Below are 9,551 nucleotides of genomic sequence, written 5' to 3' on the forward strand. Positions count from 1 at the left end.
ATTTGATACGTGTCATCTTCTCATTGGGACGCACCAATAAAAAATATTAAAAATAATTTTTTGATAAAATATAATGACTAAAGTACCCCTTGAAATCAAAGGTATTTTTGTTATTTTATTTTATTGAAAATATTTTTTTTTATATTTTTTTCTAGTGCGAGTTTAATAGAGGGATGAACGTCCAAAATTTAGTGTCAAAATAATATATAAAAAAATTGAAAATAAAATAGTGTAAAGACGTGATATTATGATTAGAGCAATCTTAACCCTCCATTCAAAATGAACCGTTGGATAAACGAGAGGATGGAACTTTTATACTGCAAGGAAAGCACTTGCCTATTAGAATTAGTATTTTTTATCACGTGAGGCTCACCCCATGGCTCACACAACTTTCATGCACTTTCTTTATAATCACGTGAGGTACTCTGTATCTCTCTAATGGCTGCATAGGGTTTTCAAGGCTCTAAAGGCCATAGCAAGAGACCTCAAGTCCGGTGGGCCTTTTAATGGCCAAGTCTTTATTGAAGTCATTGCTGGTTTTAGGTAGCAATTGGGGCTTTCTAAGGGAAATTGGTAAGTAATGATATTGCCTTCCTTTCTACGTCTGAAATTGTGTGGATTTATGCATCTTTAGTGTTCGTAATTTGATAGTTGTGTTTATTCAATTTGTGTTTTATTGAAGGTTTCTTTATTGGTTTTCTATATTTTTGAATTTGCCGTTGTAATTTGTACTACATATTGCTAATTTTGTAATATTTTATGAATCAATTCTTATTATTTCATGGTTCACATTGGAGGGTTTTTTTTTTTTAAAAAAGAAAAAACAATTTTTTGTTTTAGAGAGATCGATTGCTTAAAATTTTGATTTTTATTTGAAGAGGTTTTTTTTTGTTTTATTTCCTTATGTAACTTAATAAAATTATAAACAAAAATCTGCGCATAACATTATTAAATTTTTACCAAATATTCATAAGGACTTTTAATTGTCATCATTTTTTAATATTTAAAAAAAAAACTGTTATTTTGACGACAAATATAGGCAAGGTTCATTCTTTACATTTGAAGTATAATATTTTAAAATATATGTCCTTTTGGTTTATATTTTAAAAAGTGAGTTTGACATTGTTCAAGACTCTCTCAAAAGGAAGAGCATCCCCCTTAAATGTCATGTTTTTTTCTTTCCAAACCTCTCCTAAAACTGCACTTTTAACAATTTTCCAGGTAATACCAATTACACCCACTTTTTGTAGGCTTGGGAAGGCGAGCTGAGTATTTATTACAAGTTATTAGTGCGTTGAAAAAGTCATATTTTGCTTTTTCAATATTATTATTATTTTTTTGATATTTCTTTTTCTCCTATCTCTTTTATATATTTACGTGCAACACACGTAATCCTACTAGTGTATACAAAAAGTTTGAATTCTCTAATAATTTCAATTAATTTTTGTTACTATGGATTAGTGTTCGTAAAATTGAACCAAAACGGTTATCCGAACATGGGTCTAGAAGCGGTTTAACCGGCCTAATTGGCCAATTCAACCGCTCTAGCCGGACAAGTTTGGGGAGGTAAAAAAAAAGTGCTGAAATTTTTTTAAAAAAATGTAAAAAAATATATACTAAAATATGAAAAACATATAAAGAATGATTAAAACAAAACACATTCAAATGAAGTTGAAAATTAATGAAAAAAAATGGATTTTAACCTATTTTATATTTTTCAATGGCTATTTTTTAAATTTTCTAAAAAAGAAGGAAAAATGTGAGTATTAATGACCAAAACAATTTTCATTGTTTACAATAATGTAAAGCATATTTAAAAATGTATTATAAATTCCCTATTTTTTAGAATTTATATACATTTTTTTGATTTTTTTTTTTTAAATACCAATTGATCAGGCCACTGACCGGATCCGATCTAACCGGGTGGTTAGTGGCTAGATCGGACGATTTTGCGAACAATGCTATGGATTTCAAAGAACATGCCTATTAGCGGATTGCTTCTAGAGTGGTTGAATTGGAGAAAAATAAATGCTAGGTGCTTCTTTTATGTTTTATCGAAATTGGATCGATATTCATTTTACCTTGCCAAGGACATGCTTAATTTCTGATAACTTCTAAAGCACATGATTCATGTCATAGTCCTTCATGGCTTAATATTTCTCTTTCAGTTTTTTCATAAATTTATTGTCGACATTTTCATTTGAATTAATTAATGTGAAATCTCATTAAGTCCATAAATTGTTGTGCACGATTTTTATTTTTCATCATATTTTGAAGTTTTTTAAATGAAAAAAACTCCTTGTTTGGCACTTAGTGCTCTTAAGCACAAGTGCAAAGCACGTGTAAACAAAATGCTTTAATATAAGGAAAAAATTTATACAACGTTGCAACCTTAAAATGTAGATTAGGTTGCACCTCAAAAATCCATCATAAAATGTTTTTTTTTATGTTGAAAATCCCTCTAATTGATCATCGCGACATCGAGATGTATGAATATAAAAATAAAAGAAGATTTTGAGTCTTAAAAATAATGTATCTTGCAACATATTATCTAGACCGTCCATGTTCAAGATTTTCAAGTGTTTATGGATCTACTTGATTTGAACTTTTTTTTTTAGTTTAAGATTTTACAATTAGAGATGAAAATAGATTTTCAAGCCATCCTAATAATTTTTTATACTAGAATTATATTAATGATAAAATTTAAAAGTGCATCTTAATTTAATTGATTAAGATTACGACCTTATACAAACGACACCCTTGACAAAACAGTATGTTGAAACCAAATCGACAGTCAAAACTTAGTTTGAATAAGTCATAAGATGCCATGAAATAGAAGAAAAATTAGGCCCAGAGATTCTCCAAGCTAAAACTTAATTTTCTTTGGAAATGATTGCCATCAATGACTTTTTCTAGTAAGAGAGATTAAGACGGAACCCTTAGGTTAAGACGATTTTCCAACTTAAATCATAGGCAAAGTTTTATCAAGAGTCTCTCTCTCATATTAAAAGGATCTCTTATTATCCCAACACTTTTCATACATAAATATTCGAAGTTCGAATTCATCTTTTAAACTTGCCATGGGTCATCCCAAATAAAATCCAATATGCAAAAAAAGTAACTATAATACTTCTTCTGAACTGTTATAGTTTCCGTTATTACAATTCTACCAAATAGTTTATGTTATTAAAAAAAAAATGACTTTACCATTTTTCAATCGTTGAACAACCGAATTTAAAGCATTTTTCGTTGCTCAACAACCAAAAATCGGGTCTTCCTTTTTTTTTTTTAAACTCTCTCTACATTCCATAGGTAAAAATGGTTTTTTTTTTTAACTCTCTCTCTCTACATTATATGGGTAAAAATGGTTTTTTTAAAAAAACTCTCTCTCTCCCCTACACTGAGTCTTTTTTGGGTAAGTTCATAATCCCTGAGATTTCTCCTAAATTTAGGGGCTCAAACTAGTTGTTTCCCCTGATTTTATCGGATAACCATGACTTTAAAGTGGTAGAGAGAGAATATGCACAAGATTTCTCTTAATCTTCTAATCTCAATAATCCCTAAGATTTCTTCTAAATTTAGGGGCTCAAGCTAGTTGTACCACTTTGATTTTATCGGATAACTATGGCTTTAGAGAGGAAGAGAAAATACGCCACAAGAAAGAGAAAACATTTTTCAGTTTTTCACCAACCAAAAATACTTCGAATTCTGTTGTTTCGTCTTTTTTTTTTTTTAATTTATGTTTTGACATGAAAAAAATGGACACAGTAGTAATGACCAAAACTATTCCGTAGAGCAGTAATAACAAAAACTATGACAGATATGTATGTAATTTTTCCATTAATCTTAACACCCCAATTTGATATTCGTGTTTTTTAATTAGGCGTATTTTTGTTATATAAAATTAGGCTTTTATGGAAGCCCATAAAAGTGCATTGGAGAGAGAAAAAAACATAAGAGAGTGAACAGCAGTTTAGGGAGATAGAACTAGGGGGTTTCTTACAAACCCTAGCATTGTTGTGTCGTTGCATTAGGCCGAATTTAATGATATTTCTTTACGACAACAGAGTTGTTCGACGGTGATAAAGAAATGATTGATTGAATTCAACAAAGTTTATGATATTCGTAAAAAAAAGGAATTGAGTTGATTGGTGGTGAAATTGTCACAGGGAAAATCAATTTTAGTTTTCTTTGCCAGGTAATCTCTATAAAATTTATAACCGTGTAAATTTTTTTTATTGGTAGTGAATTCATCATTGCTAGTTGTCCACGATTGTAGGCCGATTTTGGCCGAACCACATATATTTATGTGTTGATAATGATTGCATTAACGTTTGTAGTTTACAATTATGTTTTTTATTTTTCTATTTTTTGTTTTTCTTGATTTCATCTTCTTTTTTTTCAAATTTATTACATCATATGCAGTTCTTATGTGTTTGGATTTATTAAAAGCAATCTGGTGTTAATTAATGAGTTGACTTTCGAAGTATTGGATTTGTTGTGGTGGGGTTCATCGTAACAAAGGGTAATCAAGCAAGCCTCAGTTCCCGACATTCAGGACAAGACAAAAAAAAAATGCAGGGTTATGTATGTGGGATCAATTTCTTTCTTCTCCAATACTCAAAAGAAACACTTCTTTCCAGCATTATGGGAGAACACCAGCTTCAACCTTCTAAGAAGCCCTAATTTTTTTTGTGTTTTGGAAGAAAGACCTCATGTAATTTTTCTGTACTTCCGAAAACCTATAGAGAGAAAGAAGAGCCTTCAACCTGTGTCTATAATTTTTTGGCTTACCCTTCCCAAAAAGATAAGTAAACTTCTTTTTGTTAAATCTTAATATTTTTCTCTCCAAAAAGTTACCCTTCTTAATTTGTTTTTTAAAATAGGCATCAGTCCTCAGGGGCCTAGAAACACCCTTTTAGAAAAATAAAATAAAAAATAAATAAATAAATAAATGCTTGTAACATTCTCTCCCTCTAGACCCATGGAAGAGGCTCCCGTGCTCGGATGATATCAGGCTCAACATCCATGTGCTCAAGTAGCACCTATATCTGCCAAGTCCCTACAAAGATATCGTTTATTCTTTGATAGGGCCTTAGTTATCATATCTGATAGATTGCAATCTGTATGGAATTTTTTTTATTAACTGATTCTCCAAGACATCTCGTATCCAATGATATGCTTTGTCTTGACATGACATGTTGCATTCTTGCTTAGATCAATAGCACTGTACCTATCACAATAAACCACATAGTTGTCTTCCTTCAACATTTATTCGACTGCTTCTGTAGCTGCTATATATTCTACCTCTGTAGTAAAAAGAGTAGTGCACTTCCATAATTTGACTGCCATGCCACGGCTCCCCCTGCAAAAGTGGACAACTATCCTAATGTGGACTTCTTGGTGTCGATGTCTCCTACTGTGTCTGCATATGAATATTCATCTAGCACAAGTTTTCACTTCTAAAACATAAATATAATATTCTATCATACTGCTACCCAGTTTATTTGCCAGGGTCAGAGACTTATCATACCCACTCCATTTGCAATGCCAAGCCTTCACACAACATGACATATATCAAACGCCTTATGACTGGAGCATAGGTCATGTCTTTATTTTCCTTCTCATTTTGATCACTCCATCGCGCACTCAACCTAAAGTATCCAACAAGTAGCATGCTAACTGGTTTTTCTTACTCCCTATTGAATTTTTCAAGTACTCATTCAATATATTTTTCTTGTGACAATGACAACTTTGTTCTCCTGTCATGTTTTATCTGCATGCCTAAAATCTACGTGCTGGCCTCAAATCGTTCATACCAAAAAGAAGGGAAGGAAAGAAAAAAATAAAATAAATAAATAAATAAAAAGAGAGAGTGCCAAAAAGGGAAAGAAGGAAAATAAAATAGAAAAGAAGGGGAAGAAAGGCAAGAAAGTGTGAAAAAAAGGGGGGAAAACAAAACAAAGAAAAGATAATGAATGAAAATAAAAGAGGAAAGAATGAACATAAAAGAGGAAAAAAAAATGGGAATGAAGGGAAAGAAAATATAAAGCACTCGGAAGGTAAAGAAAATAGTCCCACCAAAACTATGATAGAATATTGCGGTCCAAAGTACACTAGCTAGGCGGTGATCTTACGTTCTCTAAAACACTTAACCAAAAGGAAACTCAAATAAGAAAACAAAAGAAAAATAATAGGAATAAATAAAATGGAATGAATAAACTCAAATGACCCAATAAAATGAAAAAAATAATAGGAACTAAAATAAAAAGAACTAACTAAAAATAAAAATAAAAATAAAAAATAATGAAAAATAATAGGAATTAAATAAAATGGAGGGAATGAACTACACTAACTAAGCAAAGGAAGAAAATAATAGGACTTAAATAAAAAGGAAGGGATAAATTCAAATAAGTAAGCAAATTAGTTAACAATAGGAACTAAGAATAAAAAAGGATGAATAAAATAATAAAAAAGAAAAGTGAAAGAGAAAAGAAATACTTAAAGTAAATATTGATGAATCAAATCTGAATAAATAGTTGTTGTAAAATGTGTAGTGAGAATATCCCTCAAGTCGAATTCATTGGAATGAACTCAAGAGTGATTTTTGATATTTGATATGAAATCGAGTGATCTAGGTTCTTGAGGTCACATCTAGGGTTGCTATGGTTTAAAGTTTCTAAGAGTTTCTAGATGCTCTAATACGCAAGGAGACCTCTATTTAGAGTTTGAAGGCTAGGCATCTTAAGAATCGCAAGATATGGGATTGGGATTTCAAATCCTTGTAGAATTATGATAGAAAAACATGTGAAGGACGGTTCAGGAATTAGGTAAGTTGTTTTCATGGAGGATTAAATTGTCATTTTAGATATTGTTTATATTTTCTTATAACTTTGATGTATATCCAAATTTAGTGATTCTTAAACTTTTGGAAAGCTCTTTCGATTTCGTATAATTGAGATAGGTTCGATATGGAAACTGAGTATTCTCGGGGTGAAACCTATGGGAAATTTTAAGAAGTTATTATGGGTTAAGATATTCCAACCAGGGCAAGCTTTCTATACTTCCTCTAGAAGATAAATCTTATATACTTCTCCTTATCCAACCGTCTTTTTTGAATGGAGGGCTAAGATTGTCCCAATCACAATGTCACGTCTCTACATTATTTTATTTTTACTTTTTTTATATAAACCATTTGAAAAATATAAAAAAAATATTACCAAAATACCCCTGAAAGAATCAAGGGGTATTTTGGTCATTATATTTTATCGAAAAATTATTTTTAATATTTTTAATAGGTGTGCCTCAATGAGAAGATGGCACATACGAAATTTTATATCTATACAATTTGTATAAAAAAAATTAAAATAAAATACTTTGAGCCTTAGGATCTAAGATGAGTGACTCCTTCGATCAAAATTGGACAGCTGGATGGTAGAAGAAGCATAGATCTTCCATGCATTATTATGGGTTATGATATTCATTCCAACCATACTGTAGTTTACTAGTGGGAACCTATACGTGATTGGGAATTCTTCTTATAACCTGGGATGACGAACATGTCTAAACGAGGTCTAGAATACTAAGTTGAATCTTGGTGTCTACAAATATCCATTCTTTTCTTTTCTTTTTTTTTTTCTTAAAGGCACATTAGCCCAGATGAATATCAAAGAACTAAACCGCTGTAGATAGAAGGAAATGAATGCAACATCTGACTAAATATCTTCATGGTGCGAATCACGGCAACAATCAGAGGAAAGAATCTTGACCGAAGGAATTTAACATTCTCGTCATCAAAGGCCTGGGCTGTCATGGCAGAATCGAGTAGCCAATCAAACAGTGATTCCTTAACGCGAGATAATTTATTTGTAGAGAGAAACAACTTCATATTCTGAATTGATATAGGAAGCCAAACAACTTCATATTCTGAATCGATATAGGAATCGACTACTCAGAAAGAATAGGTAGATAACCCACTCCAGCAGGCCCGGCTTTGAGTAAGAGGTTTCTTCTTCTCTTCTTCTTCTTCTTTCGGCCTAGTTCTTAGGATAGATTCATTCACTCTTATTTTCTCATTTGATTTCTGCTTAGTTCATCTTTTTGGTGCACACCATCAGCCGGCACAGCCAGTAATCTATTCTTCTTCTTCTCTTCTTCTTCTTCTTTCGGCCTAGTTCTTAGGATAGATTCATTCACTCTTATTTTCTCATTTGTTTCTGCTTAGTTCATCTTTTGGTGCACACCATCAGCCGGCATAGCCAGTAATCTATAGGGAGGTTGATCTCGCCCTTGAGATCGAATCATTTGTTGATTATAATTGGAAAGAACCCCTTATTCTTAACTCTTGTTAACTTAATTAAGTTTTGGAGTAATCACGAGGATCTAAAACGTTTCGTCCCATATTCTCAAGGTAAACACGTCGTCAATCTCGCTCAAGGTCAATTTGGAATTTGTGTTTCTCAACTTTTATATTCATCCTTTCCCTTAATTCTGTTTTCATGGCGTACTGTTACGAATCTTCTATGCCATTTCATTTAGAGCCACTTGAATGTTATGGTGATGCTTTTCCATTTGCTCACCGGTTCTTTTCTTGCCATATATGATATAAATTAGAAAAAATATACAATGAGACCATTTATCTTTTGTTCAAGACTGTCATAATTGATCTTAACCATTGGATGTGAAACTGGATTGATGCATTTATTACATTGATTGAGCTCAAACTTCAAAAGAAATTCTTTCAATCTTTATTACACACTCAAGCTATTAGATTTCATATCGGATGGTTATAAGTACTTGTTACCTCCTTGTATCAAAAGTAAATGGTCTCATTGTATACAATCCCTTTGCATGGCGAGACCACCATCATGATGATGTAGGTGCCGTTATCTGATTTTCTTTACTCAATCATGTATTGACACTATTTAGAATGAAATCATAGTACACACTAATACTGTGGAGTAAAAGGTAACCCAAACTCACAATAAAAGTCCAAGTGCGAATGGTAGAGATTGACCATATTTTCTTATGATATACATTCACTCAAAAGTATGATTAATTGGGCCAAGATTACGAAACGAAAAGAAAACATTGAGCCTTTAAATTGGGCCACCTTGTACCTTTTGGGATAGTTCTATTCTATTTCTGAAAGATCATAAGATCTACACCATTTCTCGAGATTCGAGATTTAAATGAATTTAAAAATATTCTGAGCCCTAAAACCCCTAAAAACCCAAGGATACATAAGTTTCAAGACTCAACGGAAACTTTCCATGGTCAGTCATTAAATGCCCTAAAAGGTTAAAAAAAAAGAAAAGAAACAAGGGAATTTTTCTAGTTCGAAAATATAGTCTTCTAGCGTCATGTGGAGTACCTAGGACATGTCAAAAACTAGTGTAGGACACTAATGACTAAGACTTATACCAAATATGGCTACCAAAAATGCGGGCTTGGCAATAATATATTTTTTAGATATAATTTGATTCTAATTTTTAGAGGACATATAATATTTAACATAGAGGTTATGAATATGAATATATATATAGATATCA

General features: G+C 31.6%; 1 long non-coding RNA gene across 2 annotated transcripts; it reads left to right on the forward strand.

The window, feature by feature from the left end:
• The first annotated feature begins 400 nt into the window (after window positions 1-400).
• LOC148781560 (uncharacterized) lies at window positions 401-8,485 on the forward strand. 2 transcript variants are annotated; one of them, XR_016057735.1, is made up of 2 exons: window positions 401-573; window positions 4,068-8,485. It is a non-coding gene; the product is annotated as an uncharacterized LOC148781560 (long non-coding RNA). The 2 variants fall into 2 exon arrangements; XR_016057734.1 differs by having other exon boundaries at window positions 4,525-8,485.
• The last annotated feature ends 1,066 nt before the right edge of the window (window positions 8,486-9,551 follow it).

Source organism: Amborella trichopoda, chromosome 6 (assembly GCF_054954075.1).
Source record: "Amborella trichopoda isolate Santa Cruz 75 chromosome 6, AtrichopodaSantaCruz75HAP2 v2.0, whole genome shotgun sequence".
Lineage (NCBI taxonomy): Eukaryota > Viridiplantae > Streptophyta > Magnoliopsida > Amborellales > Amborellaceae > Amborella > Amborella trichopoda.